The sequence below is a fragment of the Pholcus phalangioides genome, unplaced genomic scaffold, assembly GCF_987345545.1.
Source record: "Pholcus phalangioides strain wild (caught in Gottingen) unplaced genomic scaffold, Ppha-v1.0 ptg000001l_1, whole genome shotgun sequence".
Lineage (NCBI taxonomy): Eukaryota > Metazoa > Arthropoda > Arachnida > Araneae > Pholcidae > Pholcus > Pholcus phalangioides.
This window is the reverse complement of record NW_028301594.1, coordinates 19,709,059-19,726,505: the sequence shown is the minus strand read 5'-3', so window position 1 is coordinate 19,726,505 and position 17,447 is coordinate 19,709,059. Positions and strand designations below refer to the sequence as shown.

Genomic DNA, 17,447 nt, shown 5'->3' with positions numbered 1-17,447 from the left:
GCTCGCATTCGCACCTTGAAGTTGGGAACCACAGAAAACCAACTCCAGCCGACCACCACTGTGGTGACGGTGGGGTTCGAACCCGGGACCTCGCGACGCGAGTCCTTCATTATGACCACTCGACCACCACAGCGGCTCAGAGTATGTATTTATGTTATGTTCATTCCAATGAATTGCGAGATTAAATGCGGTGTACATATATGGTTACATACGAGATTAAATGCGATAAATACGGGTAGTAGCGTTCAGTATATATATGCAACACTATGCCTTCAAACAATGACGAGAGAATTAGAACTATATAGTTACACTTTTCACAAAGTAAACCAATTCACTGACCCATATCAAGTCAATATATACATATACTTAGGGCGAAGAAACCTCAACATTTCTTCCCCGCAGGATAAAGCGTGATGTTTGTTATGTGATGATATTCTGATGTTTCAGCCCTATCGAAATATCCTCTAAAAAGTTTGACTAAATAGTCAGGTATGGTTTCAATTTTCAAATCTGTCATTATGTCAAGATTTCTGATATACCGTTGTGCTTCGGTATATCACCGAAGTATTTTATTTTACCATTTATAGTTTTTTTTTTCTAATTAATGTCATTATGGCAGCTTAATTAGTGCCTCATTACTTGAAATTACTCAACTGATTAAGAAATTTTAGTCCTAAATCTAATGCCGTATAACGATGAAAGAAATTTTTTCATCATCAGAATTACTCTTAGAGAATCCATGGAAACTAGAAGTTCACGTGAATATCAATTCAGATCAAATGTGAAGGTAATCGATTCAAATTAATTGTTTCATCATTTAATTTTTCTCCTCAGATATAAAACGGTCGTACACATAAACTTTATCTCGAACAACAGAGACTGTATGCGAGGGCTTACAGAAAACCACAGAAATGCCTCTCTTTTGTCTGGGCTATTCTAATATATGTACACAGAGTAGAGGAGAGAGTTAGTACCTCACCATCCTATATATATATTGTTACCGCTCGGAGGTCTTTCATTTTGCGAGAGGGCGAAACTAATTAGAGCAAAACTTTGCATCACGGAACAAGCTCCAAGATTATGGAATCTTAATTGCAACACTTTTATTTCGGAAGTTTCCGCATGTGTGTGAGAGTTAAGCTCTATTCTCTTTGATGCGCAGACGGAAGTTACTCTCCTTCCGCAATAAGTTTCCATTATCGAGGGATAAAACTTTGAAAACAAAGTCGTCACTTCCACTTAAGTAAAACGTTGCCAAAAACGACGATCGAAATAACTTATTTTATTAATATTATTATTATATTCGTTTTCTATGTAAAAATAACTTATTATATATATATCAGAAAATGCGTTATCACGGTTAAGTTCGAGGTTTATTTATCACATTACGCGTTTACAAACTTCAACACCACATAATTTGATCTTTCATTTTTAAATATTTCGATGGGAATTTATGTTTCATAGGGATTTTTGGGGGGAAAGGGAAATATTAAATTTGGTTATCTTAATAAATTTAAAGTCTTTAAGTATATTCAGTTTTTATGATATATTTCTTTAAAAGAAATAATTTTAAGTTAGTATCTCTTTAGCTGGAAGAAAAATATCAAATTATGAAATTGGTACTTATAAGAAATTTACGAATATTTATTGAATAATGAATTTTTCCTCTTTATAAAATCGAAATAATGATTCGCTGTACTTTTATAATAAATAATCTTTTTTTTTTCCGATAAGTCGATTTTTCAGAAATGACGGAAAGATATTCCCTTTTAAAGCAAATGAAATGAAAAAGATTTCGTATCAACAAATCAATTTTTGTTTTCGAAAATCGAAAAGAAAAGAAACGAGTTATAATAAACATTTTACAAGATATTATGCATAATATCCACGCGTCATTGGTAAATTTGTAACATACTGAAAGCAGTATCGCTTTTACCGGCGATTATGCATAATAACCACACAAATATCGTTTATATATTTGATAAATACTTGGAATTTGTCACCTCTATGTGTGATTACGCATAATTCTAGAGTAATTAATGAATTTGGTAATTATGAAAAAAATTCCAAATTAGTCTATAAGTCGTACAGCATGCACGTGTGACATATATCGGAACACAACGCTATAATGATAATGAATTTTATTATCGCACCCCGTGATAATGATATACTACGTATATAAATTATCTTGTATAATATACGATATAATACGATTAATGATGTTTATCAATGACACGACGCTTGTGTATTATGCATAATCACCAGTAAACGGAATAAGCAATAATTTTTTTAGAAGCTATTAAATATACCAATGTCGCTTTGGTGCTATGCATAATCCCGTGATAAATTTAGGGATATTCGTAAAACTTACCAAAATTCTTTGTGATTATGCATACTAACCGGTTATGTGCAAAATAATAACCGGATTTATCACATGTAATGTGTAACATAATTATGAAATACTGTAACTTATACAAATGGTGTTTTTTTTTCAGATTGCAGTTTACGTATTTGCGCTTGTACCAGTGCCACCTATCGGCTGTTTTATAGTTTTTCCCTGGCTTAAAAAAATTCCCGTGACCTTGCGATGCTAACCCTGCAAACCGTTTTTCTATTTCAGTTATTTTTCCGGTTTTTATTCATTTTCAAAGTTTCTATGGACTTTTTGTCCACTCTGTATAAGTGCGCCCCCCCCCCTCAAAACGCGAACCCAAACCACACCTGCCACACACACACAAACACCTCTAAGGGCGGTTCTGACTGGCTAGTTTTCTAAGTTACCGACCAATTACTGACCATTTTGAGAAGAGTGTGGAGACTAGATGAAATTCAACACCTTTAAATAACTTCATGATCTAAATTTGCAGGAAGGTCCCTATCCCTTCGTTATGACAATTTATTTTCGAAAATATATACGAGTCTCAAAATATATTTTTTTTCTTTTTACAACAAAATTCTCACGCAACATTTTTGCCGTCCAGTTACTGTTATATCGGAATTCCATTATTCGTAAGATCTACAAGAAGAATATGGAGAAATATCTCCAGTGGGGATTGAATTGATCAGGAAACTCTTATACCTGAGAAGCAAACTGATATCGTCAACTCATGAAAAGGAAAATATTTGAATCACCGGAATTGTGTAGATGGTTTTCGTCAGATTTCTCGAAATATTTTGGTGGTTAAAATGTATGTTGCGAGTTAAAATATTTCCATCTGATTTGATGGTAAGAGAAAACTTTGACTTGATATCGAGTACAAAAAAGACATATTTTTATCTGTATTAACTTCTAAAAATATTTTTAACATGGGTTAGATCTTGAAAACTTATCCATGACACAAAATAAAATATTGCAAATATTCTTCATGAATGCAATATAGCAGCGTTTCTCTACCTATGGTCCGAAGGCACATTTGATCTAATTTAACTGGATGAAAAATCGTTTTTTTATTGATATTAGTAATATTTTTATGGGTTCAAATATAAATTAGACCTTCGTACTTGGGGTAAGCATAATATCTAATCGACGAAATACTGGAAATCGCATTATTAAATATAAAGTGAACCAAAAAAAAATTCAATTTATGAAACATTTGCTAAAATTGCTGAAGAGTAAATAATCTATTGTCTGTTGGCATATGGCAAGGATTTTTAAAATTTATTTTTTTGTTATTGAAATAATCTTTACCTTTCTTTGCTTTTCTTTACCTTAAAATTTGCAACCTGAATTTTTTTTCTCACTATAATGTGAATCACAAAGAAGGTAGTTATACATTTGAAAAGTAGTATTACTTCAATACATCTACTTTGTGGACGATTTTTGAGTCTCTGTATAAGCAATGGAATTCGAGATATATTTTAATGATTTTTCAGGCTTTCTATACGTGTCAACAACTATGAAAAAAAATAATCAGCTCGAAAAGAAAATGAGCATTTAAGGTTTAAGCAGGCCAGATATCTCGTAATTTCCAACATCCTTATAAAACATCGAGTTCGGCGAGATATCTCGTAAACGCTGCAAAGAAAGCAGTTAACGTATCAAGTGATTTTGCCTTTGTAGAGTTATGTTACCACAATGTACCAGCGTCAATTGAAAATATGTAAATTTGACATACGTGTATTTCACCCAATCCCAATAAAATGATGGTATCAAACTTTCTCATACTAATTTCTAACATTTGTTTTTTTAATGTACTAGAGATGTAGTGCCTAAAAAGATTGTTTAGAAAACTGTACAGCTGTCTATTGTGAAATACTTCCTAGAAAGCAAGATTTTTTTTGAGGGGGGGCTGATGAAACGAGTAAACACAGACTGCGAATAGTTTCGAATTGTCAGTATTAATATTGTTTCTTATAGAATAAAAAATACTACAATTTTATGCTCCAATGCTAAAATTCTTTTACTGAGAGTCGTTATACTTTGACACTTTGACATCGCAGTCTCACCATGTTTTGTTTTCGGCTCGGGCGTACAATGCTTTAATTGTAATTGACATTATAATAATAATTTTTAAAGGAAAGCGTTGCCCTGCATTCTCTTAACTGAGACCAATGGATGAAAAAAAGTTTTCCTACCAATTTTAGTTTTACGCTATCTCTTCTGTCATACTTCAAACCCATAGGATTGAATATCTTCGGTTTGGAACTCCTCTTAGTCATTTTCCCTGTACATAATTGTATTTGAAGTTATGTCATGAGTGGCAAGTTTTGCTACACCATCTACATTCCCATTCATAGTATTGCCAACATGGACCTCGACCCAATGAACTCTAGCATTAATTTCATTAGCACTAACTATAATGTTTTTCTTCGATTATTGCAAATTTTTCAAAGACTAATGTCAGTAAAGATGACCCATTAATAAGATAAATGAACGCTAATTTTTTTCCCATTTCTAAGAATAAAAACTTGTCACAGGAATGTTAGTTCCAAGAAATAACAGTTAACCTTGTCTCAATATCATAAACATCTATGTTGACTTTTAACGGCAATTATGTAATGAGATAGAGACACACACACGCACATTGCTGTGTGTGTGAAAAGTTAGGAGTTTATTTTAATTTAAGTTTCAAGAGAATTTTCAAAAACGCACAGCACATATCTCGCTCCCTTCCTCTGCAAATGAAACAACTTAATGATTCAGACGTGATGCCCTCGAAGAGGGAATTCCAGGTCTTACGAAGAGAAAGTTAACACAAAAAATACCCGGGGTTTAGAGAAAGAGGCAATGAATTGTTCACTGGCTCAGAAGTCTTAAGAGAAATTAAGAAAAAAAATGTGAAAAGAACTTGAACATTCTCTGAATTTCGCATATTTATGACGGTAATTACCGCACATTCTTTTCATTCTTTTAAGGAGAAGGAACATCTTCTCGACTGCCATTAATTGTTTCCGCATCGTTACGTTCAACTCGGGTCCGACTCTGGAATGTTTACAATACCCTTCATGGAAGCGGATTTTAATACTTAAACTATGTTAATACTTAGTTAGTGCTCGAGAACCTAACGCAATCTGAATTAACTAGCAAATACTCACTCGCCCGGAAGCAATATTTGTGATTTTTCGATCTTCATCCAAAATCGTAAGAATCGATATCATTCCATTATTAATATAAGATCTGAAAGAAAACGCAAAATGGTAAGAAAGATATAGGATATTTCTTTCATCTTTCGAGGGTGATGATTGGAGATCACTTTTACTCTGAAAACAAACCTTGTTATCCGTAAATACGAATCTGCTTTCTGATTTGTATAGAACTCTTTAAGGATAATAACACACTTATTATATATTTTTTTCTCAAGTAGAATACTTTACTGGAGTATCAGAAGAAGATATTTGTAGGAGGATGGATTCTTGAAGAAAAAGAACTAAACAATGTATATAAGACTTACAAGTGTGGTTGGAATAAAATATGTGCATATCGTAACTGATATTTGTATCAGTAATTATTCTGAAATCTTAAATAACAGAACCTGATGATTCCGATTTGATTGCAACGGCTGCTTGCAGAGGACAGTTTATAGTCTATTTCTCGGACGCCATACTGTAACGGCGGTGTGCAGCGCTACATGTTGGCAACATTTGTAACTAATTTTGAAAATTCTGTATCAGATACTTCCGGCTTTAAAAAAAACCAACATTTTCTTTCATTCTTCTGTCGATCACCGTTTTCCGTGTCATTTCATATCTTTGAGAAATATTCCATTTTACGTAGATCAAATACAAAATATTTCGTACCAGTCCGTCTTCTAATGTATAGAAGGAAAATCACTTAGTACGTGATTTCCTCAGATTGCAGTTTTCGAGACTCTCCATATGAGATTATAAAAATAAAAACAAACCGCATCAAAATTTTCGAAAAGTTTTAGGAATATCTCGATAAATTTACTTGAATCGGAATATTTTGTATAGTGCTACGAGTACAAAACGATATCGGCCGAAAAACGGTAGCCGTGCGCCTTCGATAGGGCTTTTTTGCGCAATATCTAATATTGCAATGAAACTAACTTACAGGTACAATCCACCAATTTTTAAAATACAGGTTGTTTCTAAACTAATGCGATAAACTACATGGGGTTATAAAACACAAAGAAATAAGTATTTTTCACCATAGAAAGTATTACCGTATTCGCAGCGTCTGGCCGCTATAGGGTTTTTTCAATTTCGGTGCAATACACAGGGTTCCACGCGTGATGGCATAGAGAAGAGGCACCAAATTTGCGTAAAATACTTCATTGAAGACAAATAAATATTAATAATTGCTCGGTAACGTCAAGATAATACAAGATTTTTACATAAATTTAAGAAATTGAAAGATTCTGGAAAAAAACTGGGAATTTTCCAGAACATACGTCGATGATGTGAATGTCACTGGTTGGCGGTAGAAATGATGAGCAGCTTTTGTAAGTGTTCTTCATGTTTGTATTTAGTAACTAATGTTTGTACATGACTTTTTTTTTTACATTTTGTTCCCTGTATTAATCTTTAAGGTATGCAAATATTTTTTGTATTATTTCGTCATATCAAGCAGTTATTAATGTTTATATGTTTTCAATAAAACATTTTTTTCATGTCTCTCTTGTTTTCTAACTTGCGTCAGACCGTGTATATGAGCCGAAATTAGAAACATCCTCTAGCGGCCAACCCCCGTGCGACCATACTTTCTAGGGTGAAAGGTATTTGTTTCATAGTGTTCTATGGTTTCTGGAAGTTTAAAAACACCGTATACTGAAAAAATAAAATACAAAGTTCATTTGTGAGGTATACCAGGTGATTAAAAAAAAACAATTAAAATGCGAAGCAAATAAATAGTTTACCAGATAGTAAAAGTTTAAAGAACAATTTTTGAATTTTATTCATTGGAAAGAGTTATGTTTTTGGCCAACAGGTGAAAATGTAGGCACCTGAATGCAGTTGACCTACATCATTCACTAGACATCAATTCAGCAGAAAAATGATCTGACAGCTGAAAAGTGGCATTATCCTAGCAATTATATATTTTTCAACATAAATAACTATCCGTTTTCTTTCCGGGCGTTCATGTAAAAAAACCGTATTGTTCCATAGTAACTATTATGGGAATGATTTTTATTTTTCCTCGTAATCTGTTACTTTTGGATAACTCAGTATTCGTTAATTTAACGCAAAAAATAAGTTTTCTAACTCTAATGATACATCATAATCATTCATTTTAATTGCATAACCAATCTTTCTTTCCCGAAATTCGTAGAAACATAATTACACACGCACGTGATCGACATACATGTATATGTTTCACAGAAATCTAAGAAGTTATTCGATTTCCAAATTTTCGTGATTAAACCAACTTGTTTTACGGATCATTCGTAAATTTCAGCTCATTAGTAACCAATAAGTATACATATAAACGAATACTTACTAGGAATACGTAACTGGTTTCTAGCAAATTGTATGAATAATATTGTTAACAAAACTAAATATATACGTTTCAAATTAAAAGAGACAGATAATATATTATAACTCCTGAGTGCTCTCTAACATTCCTGTTAAGTACAGTCAATTCAAGTCGAACCCCGATAACTCGAATATCTGTTTAAGTCGAGGTTTTTACTCAGCCAAAGAACTTTTTCTGTATGTGAGTGTTAAAATTTTCCCATAAATTGAAGTTTTCTTCCTTTAAGTCGAAGTTTTCGGTAATGGGAGAAATTGAAAAAACAGCAGTTAGCAATAGAATCCAGCATTTAGCAATAGAATCCAGCATTTAGCAATAGAATCCAGCATTTAGCAATAGAATCCAGCATTTAGCAATAGAATTACCATTTGAGAGCCTTTAATTAACATTAGCACATTTAGCAACAGAGTTTAGCAGATTCATTTAGTGGATCCATCTATCTGCTTGCAAAATGTAAATGACACTCGCGAAAGAAAGACATGAATTGTGCACATTTACATATTTGTACGAATTGTGTACATGGAATGACTATTTCGTCTACTATCACCAGTATGGATCGTATGATCCCTCGGTGATTTTATTTATTGAATTAGTGATAATGATGAATCGTGCAGACTACCAATAGACTACTTCACCAAACACCAACTCTGGCCATATCGCTATATTGCAATTTACTGCCATTAGTGAGATGGGTTGGAAGTGAAGGCGCTGTCTATCGGTGGTCGCCTCGAGTTCGTTAGGGAAAATATCTTATCTATATCCTCCCTTCGGTTAGGTCGAACCCGGGACCCAGACAACAACCTTCACGATGGTAGACGAGCATCTTACCACCATGCCACTCGGGCACACTACCAATAGACTGTCAACAAGATATAAATCTTCTTTCCAGTTGGTCTTCTTTCCCCCATCATGATATTCTCACTGGTACGTTTTTTACACTCGTTATTTCATGTTGTTAGCTTAAGTGATACTAAAGATATTTTATTGATATCATTTTTTCCATAAGTTATTTCATAATAATGTCTCATCTATATAATTGTCAAACAGGGCATCTAGATATTTTTTATATTCCCCTTTGAAGAGCTTTTGAAATCACTTTTTCAAATTATAGGATTATTGTGTCTTTATTCTCAATTATATGTATTTTATATTCAATTTTATATATTTTATATTCAATTTTATATATTTTATATTCAATTTTATATATTTTATATTCAATTTTATATATTTTATATTCAATTTTATATATTTTATATTCAATTTTATATATTTTATATTCAATTTTATATATTTTATATTCAATTTTATATATTTTATATTCAATTTTATATATTTTATATTCAATTTTATATATTTTATATTCAATTTTATATATTTTATATTCAATTTTATATATTTTATATTAAGCTCTTACATTCGTTGAATAACAGTCCATCGAAGACACAAGACTTTTCACAAACCGTTGCGTTATAATAGAAAATTACAATTCGTTGAAGTTTAGGCAAGAAAAAAATACATTACCACGAACACATAAGGGGAAACTCATGTCGGAAAATAGCTTTCATTGATTATATGAATTCAGTTAGAAACTAAAACAAAAGAAAAATTATGCCAATATGTCGATTTATAAACTCTCTGAAAACAATCCATTTTTATATAGGAGTGTATATGTGAGTGCATGGAGAGTCAATCAATTCCTTTCAAGAAAAGCTGGAATGAGATCTTGATTTATAAATATCTATACTAGATAGCTATTCCGCCCTATTAAGCTTTTATCTATTTATTTATTATAACAGGCGTAAATAAGAAGAATCGGCTCCTCTCTTCACAAGAAGGTGGAGCAAAAATATCTCGATTCAGAAAAAAAGGAAAAATTAAGAACTTGAGAGAAGAGACTTCCCTAAAAAAAAGGAAGTTAAAAACAAAAAAAGAATTCAGGGACGTGTTTCTCCTCTCAAAGTGATTCATGGCGTGTTTCCACTTCTTAATCGACTCAGCACTTCCAGTAACTGATGCCTTCTTTTCCTGAGATAATAATTTTCAAACTGGCAACATAAATAAGAAGAGAATATCGGCGATCTCTTCTAAAGGGACGGACGAACCACCACCGCAAAAGAAGAAGCGATAAAACACTTAAAGCGATAAAAGTACCAGGAGTTTCAGCAGTTTATGGTCCGATAAATCGATGACTGCTGAACAACGCATTAAATCTTGGTTTTTAGCATCGGTCTTCTTCTACTCTGAGAAATCCTCTCTCAAAAGTTTGTGTCCCTTGATGCACGACGACGACGACTCTCGGATCGTGCTTCTGATCGTATCGAATTCGGAAACGTATCGGCGTGATATACATTCCTAATGTATTTGCTGTACGTCACCGACTGGAAATGTAAGAAGCTATTCGAAATATTTATTATGTTTTGAAAAATCATGGCATCGTGAAGTGTCTTTGAAGATATTTATGGCATGGAACGCGTCATGAGAAATATTTTTTTCCCCTCTTTCTGTAAGACATTTGGATGAAACAATAATATTTCAAGTCCGAAACTAAGATCAGTGAGGCCAATTGATAAAATATATGAGAATTGATAGCCAACATTATTTTGATGTACTAAGTAGCACTTGAGGTTATATTAATGGATACTTTCACCCGAAATAAATGAGCTAATATCTCTTGTAATAGGTAATTTTTTCATTAGTTGCTGGACATGACATTTAATCATCCATGGCCTCGCGAATATCTAAATATACATGGCAAATACTTGGTAAAAGACCTATTATACGAATTTCTTCTCTCTCAATTTTTATTTTTCCCAAATAATACTTTAGGAAGCACATCTTTTAGTACCATTTAAGTACAAAAGACAGCTATGTAAAAGCAATGTAGCTTATGTAAAAAGAGTTTATTCCTTGTTGGTGCCATTTTATGAGAGCTGCTGAAATTTTACCTGTTCAAAGGTTTATAAAATCGCACCAAATTGAATGTATTTAAAATGAAGTTCAATGTGACAACTATATTCAACTTTGCTAAACAAGATTAGATTTGATTTGTTTATAGCTGACATTAAAATTAATGCAAACGTAAACTTTAATTTAATATTTAACTTTAAACATGCGCTTTATTTTCCCTTAGTTAACTACTTTAGCAATTAAAACATGCACTATTAAATTGCTGTGTGCAGTGTTTTATTGAAAAATGAGCTATATATAACACCACAAATTTGCATCCGTTTTGGTAAAAAAAATGCAATCTATTTTTATGGGGTGAACCATAAGCAGGGTGTTAAAAGAACAACACTATTTACTCTTTAAACTGTGGGAAAATTTTTTACTACTTTCTTATGTACAAATTTCTTTGAGAGTTTAAATGATAAAACACATTCACATTTTTCTCATATCAAATATTGTACCCCTATCAGCCACTTACTTACGCGTGCTCTGGCGCATTTTGGGAAAAATAATTTTCTGTGCTATTTTTAAGCGTAATATTTTAACACATAATCATCGGAAAACTTGTTAACTTCACGTTAAACTCACACCACTGTTATTTTCCATACAAGAGGGCTAATTAGATCGGGACCTACAATTTATTACCGTTTCTGAACGACGGTCTCGTTTTTTTATACTCAGTGAGAGGTTGCTGTGCTAAACCCCTCGGTGTGGGACTCTTTGCGGTAGCAATCTCTTTCTGTGGTCATGTCGCCGTTTCTGTTGTACCCCTGCGTCAGGAAAGTTTCTGACAGGTACGAACCGGGTATCGAACTCGCGACACCTCTAACATCCTTTGGTACTTTAGACGAGCATCTTACCGGCCTGAGCTACCACGCCCGAAACTTAAGTTTTGTAGATTATAATGTCAAAAGCCTGAGCCCCTTTCAGTGATTATGTCCAAAAGGCGTAAGTCTGTGATTCTGAAGAAGATATTTTGGATCAGATAACCAACCGAAAATCGAGATGCAGATTCAGCTTTGCCAATCGGCAAATTTTTGTAATAATTTTATTTTAATTGGCAAATGCTAAGCGAATCCTTTGAGGTGTGTTGTATGAATTTGGTGATATTTGTACTAGTTGAACGTCCTACACAATCCTCTGAGCCGAGAGAGTGTAATTTCGATAACCCTGTATACCATTTCTATTTTATGCATTGTATATATAAAATGTAAAAACTCTAGCTCAAGATGAAGTTTTTGCTTAGTCGAATGTTTTGTTTTAATGTGAATCCTAACCATTTAAAATCAAATGTGATAAAGTTCTGACAACTCTGAAAGTTTCAAGTTAATAAGATTTAAAAAACCGTAACTGCAACTAGTGTGAGGTAATAAAATGTGTAAGAAGTATAAGGTCTTGTCGTGAGAGAAAAGTTAAAGCTCTCCAGAGCAAGAAGAAATAATGGATATTGTAGTATATTTATTGTCTTCCTTGGGAGCTATCAAATCGAATCCAAGAAGAAAGAATTCCTGTTCTTTTCCACACGAAAAAGTTAAATTAAGAATTGGCGATAGTTAAGTTCGAGAAATCACCGTATATCAAACCGAAGCACCTAGGATACTGTATGTGCAAAATAATTATTATTATACACAATTATTTTGTCATTATTTTGCATGGTATTTTAATATTTCTTATAGTTTTAAAAATTGAGAATCTTTTATAACCTACGTAGAAAATAACGAAACAGTGAATTTTCCCACGGAAAAAAAAATTAAACTTTAAACAAGTTTGAAAAATGTATCTCGAAAGAGACAATCAATTATTCAAAGCAGAATATAATATATAGTGTATATAATATATTACTACCGTATTTTCTTCCTATTCACTAGAGCGCTAACGTTTTGAAAACATTTGAACATTGGAAATACTTACACTTTAAAGGACTGTGAATAAAATCATCATTCTATGACATTCAAATTATAAGATAAATAAAATGTTTTTAACTCTTCAAAATGTTTCTGAGTTGGCTAGTAGAATTCATGTAAACACTAATTAAATTGAAATTGAATTATTCTGGGAAGTTGTAGGGTACACCATTCGTACATACCAATGCGACGCTCATGCTAGGCTATCAAATATATTTAAATTTTTTTGCTCATCGAGGTGCATATTCCTACACGGTGCTTATTTTTCGAGAAATACGCTAAGTTAAAATATAGATATTGAGAATAAAATACCAAATGCATAGCAAAATAAATTAGTCAAATTAAGATGATTGAATAATCTCTGTTTCATAAGACAGAAATTTTTTTTTCATAATATTCTGTTTAGTATACCATTTTCTCGAGTCTGATAAACAAAGCTCACTTCAAAGCTCACTTTGAAATTTTCAAATCGTCAATTCGTGATTTTGAAACAAGTAGAGCATCAATGAAATGTCCAGTTGTTTTCGATTTTTTTTCGAAACATGGTCATCTTAATTAAGTGTAACGTTATGTGCTGCTTAAATGTTCTTCATTTTCAAATGTTTCTTTTTATGTATATTAAAATAACATAATTGCTAAAACTTTTCTAAAAATAGCAATTTCTACTACGATTCTTTTATGTAATGAAAACTACAAAAGCTAGAAAATTTATCAAAGTCAACGCAGAAGGACTTGGTTAATATTACAAACAAATATACAGATAACAAATGAACAACATATATACAAATAAACATTCCCAAGTCCTGAAAGTCTTTTTATTTCCTATTCCTGTGTTGTCTTTACGATGAATGTACGAAGGAGGCGACATCTCTGGATGTAATGGATGGGCAAGAACCAAACTGAGTTCACATGAAGGAAATGAATTCCCTTACACGGGAGGAAAATAGATTTATTTGTCAGAGTTGGAGATATAGAGAGAAAGGCTTCTTCTAGAGCTGGAAGTAAAGTGATGAATTGTGAACTCGGCTCTCAAGCAGGTGAAGATTTACGAACTCAGAAATGATGTCACTTTCCATTTATTTTCATCGAGGAAACGTATCCTCCAGTATCCGTTAACGAGCACTCGTGGGAAAATTTCGTATATCACGTCTATCCAATCCTTAACTGATTTACGGATGTGTATGAGTGTTAGTTTCCGCATCCGTGAACGCTTATTTTGTTCTTCTACAACCCATTTTAACTACTAGATGCATCACGTATATGCATCGTCTAAATGTCATATTATGAATCATTCGTGCCGTATCTCTCAAATTTCATATTCACGAGTGAGATACGAACGAGTCTCCTCTGTGCTGTAATAATCTCTTAGACGAAAACTTTGATGATACTTTGAGTTGGCTTCCAGTATTTCTCTTGTAGTTTAGTCTAATTAGATTTTTATGTGAAATATATATAGTTGTAATTACATTAATTGACTGTTACAATGGTGACTTTTATGTTCACCAGTAATTTATCATTTATTTTATGTTCACCCATTTCCGATCATTTTTATCAAAAATAACTGGAGCTTCCCTGGTTTTGCCCATATATCGGGTGCTTTTAAGAAGTGACAAACCCGTGTAAAGGGACGAAAATGTCTGAAACGTAATGTTAGGAAATTGCGGTAATTGAAGTAAGCATTCAAAAAGTCAGGAATGAGGTTTACAAAATATTTTTGCCTGACCAACTTTTGCTGATTTCGGGCATTGCCCAACTCTGACGAACTTTTAAAGTAGAGTTTCGTTCATGTCGGGAATGGTATTAAATAATGGTCTAGTAGCCCGGTCCGTTACTAGGCTGGGGCAGCCGGGGCACACGAGCCGAATATGGCTCCAACGAATTATTTTTCATCGTTTGGCATAATCACCTCTTTCAGGGGGGCTTCCCAAGAAATCGCGCAACGGCCCTGCTAGTAGCCAACTATTCTTTGCCCTGATCTATTCAACAATGGTATCATACAAAAATGAAGTCAATAAGGTTATTACACAATAATTTAGTCAGCATTAAATTTAATGCCCAGTGTCTCTAAAATATTTTTCAAGCAGTGCTGCAACTAAAAGTTTTCTAAGTTTTCTTTCTTTTTACCCCTAACAAACAATACACACAACTTTTACACACAACTCCGTTTAAATAATTACCTTTTCACACATTATTTTCAAATTTACCTCTATTTCAACAATTATTTAGCCGACAGCACTACTTTAGCAATTTATCTTATAAAACGATACAAACAATATTCTAATCAACAGAATTTCTCGAGCCATACGTCAAGTCACCATTATATTTCCCAAACAATACACTCCAGTGCATTATAGAATAGCATGAAATATTGATCTTGGAAAAACTATTTTACTTATGACAAAATAAGTATCAGATGAGTTTAAAAATCTCTAAAATGTATAAAATAAAAACTATTTGCAAAGAAAAAAAAATGTTTCCCCCCATGTACTCTACTTATTCAGATTAAAGGGGAAAAAATGTTCTCGAAAATATATTTCAGTTCGTTCGTGGTCTTAAATATTTTCTTTCTTGAAACGCATTATCGGTTTTCAAAGTAATCGATAGTTTTTTCTGCAATTTTATTTTATTTTTTTCGGAGAGCAGCAGAAATCGGAAGATGGTGATTCGCCTAAGAGTGTTTCATTTCCATTTTTTTTAATAAGTTTCAAACAGGATTTTTTTTTTCGCAAAAAAATAAAATTCAAGACTTTTATGCAAATACCGACTACATCGATTTATCCAGTAGGAAAAAAAATATTCAGTATGTATATCTATTTTGTTCATGATTTCTATAGCATCAAAGCGTTCCACTCATGCGCATATTTGCCAATGAAATACAAGGAATATGATAGAAATATAAATTTTATTTAATCAAAAACTTTTCTCTCTCCGAACCTTTGAAAAACTGGCTTGAAAAATATCTGATTTAATTTTATTATAGCTCTATAATACAGCGTTTCTCAATCTTTCTGAGCCGTAGGACCAGTGAAATGTGGAGAACAAATTAACAGAATTTTGTGTCCCGTATAACGGGATATTAATGCCCTTTCCGATTTTGGTTGTTTCGATTATTTTATACGTTTCTCCCGTTTCTCAAGTTTATTTGGATTTTAAAAATTTGCTAAAGTCGTGAATACAAAGTGTTTTCATAATATATAAATTATATTATGATAAGTATGGCAAAAATATAAATATTCATCTCAGATATTTGTCAGGGTCAATGTTTTTTCTACAATTTTTTAGCAACTTTAATAACAATTGCTTATTGTTCTTATTTTGGCAACGTCTTTGATCACAATTGGCGATGTCCCGTATTTTATGCTATTTAAGATCCTAGTTTTCCGTATTTTTCTACATAATTCTGGAATATGCTGAGCATATTGGTAACAATATTTTAACGCCTTAACGATCAGACATCTTGTTCCTGTTCAAGGTATCAATGTCGTTTTCAACGTAGACTTTGTGACATGATTTGTAAAAATCTAATCATCATTACGAAATTTTAATGTGATATTTTTCTATACATCGTTGAGGTTATGAACTAAAATCTAAGTTCTATCGCATATATGTTTTGAATTGCAGTATTTTATATACGAAATAGTAGGATGAAATTTCAAAAAATGCACACATACATAAATGTATTTGGGTATAACTTATGAGCATATCATGCAATCCTTTAAATTTTGATTTATAACCTGCAACATTACTAGCTAGATGCACTGTGAAAATCACAAAGCATTGCATTAAAAAATTTTTTGCAATTGTTTAGAATACCACGTGAATTTCTAAAAAATCTGACATAAAAACGTCTTTTTCATAGAAAATGTCATTGGTAGACCAAAATTTTTCACTGTTTTCACCATTTCGAGACACTTTCTATTAAAAAATGTTATTAAAGTTCCCTCCAGTACCATTTTAAAGAAAAGTGACAAGAAAGGTAGTCGGATACCTTAAATGGAAGAAATACATTCGAGCTCTCTCTCTCTGCTTTTCTTTGGGAGTCTTCATGGGTAACGCTTAAAAAGAAGAAATCGTCCTTTTCCCCTTTTTTCTTGACCTCGGCGTTATCTTTTTATCATTTCTCCCTGGATTAAAGCATATAAATAGTAAAATACATAAAATATGTAAAATAAAATATAATATAACATACTTATCAAAGGGTAGCTAAATGATCGAACAAGAACAAAAAAACTTGTTATCCTCTTATCTTTTTTTTTTCATTTCCCATGTGTAAACAATTATTCTAGTTTTTTGTGATTAATTTCTGCTAGTTCAACTGCACTTCACCCAAACTTGTAGCCAAAAGTCTGTGTGTAAGGGGGTTTTAACGGATTTGACATATTCTAGGATGATGTCACTCTCCGCTATCCATACGAAGGGTTTTTTAACAGCTGGCTGATGCGATGATACATTTTAGGAAAGAAGGAACTGTTTCTTTGACTCTGTAGTCTAGCGGTCTAGGGCGTTCAATCGGAAAGTGAGAGGACGTGGGTTCGACAAGGGCAGTCGAATTTCCTCTCTTTCTTAAATATATCTTCGCATCAGCCAGCGGTTAAAATAAAAAAACTTCGTTTAACATATTCTTCTGAACGAGCTTGATGATTAAGATGGCTATATATATATATATC

The 17,447-nt window shown here is 32.5% G+C and overlaps 1 long non-coding RNA gene across 1 annotated transcript in view; it reads right to left on the bottom strand.

The window, feature by feature from the left end:
• LOC149090033 (uncharacterized) overlaps positions 1 to 16,871 on the bottom strand; it is a 105,284-nt gene extending 88,413 nt beyond the window's left edge. The window contains exon 1 of the long non-coding RNA XR_016193145.1: positions 16,769 to 16,871. This is a non-coding gene — a long non-coding RNA (uncharacterized LOC149090033). The remainder of the gene's footprint in view (positions 1 to 16,768) is intronic.
• Positions 16,872 to 17,447: the final 576 nt, after the last annotated feature.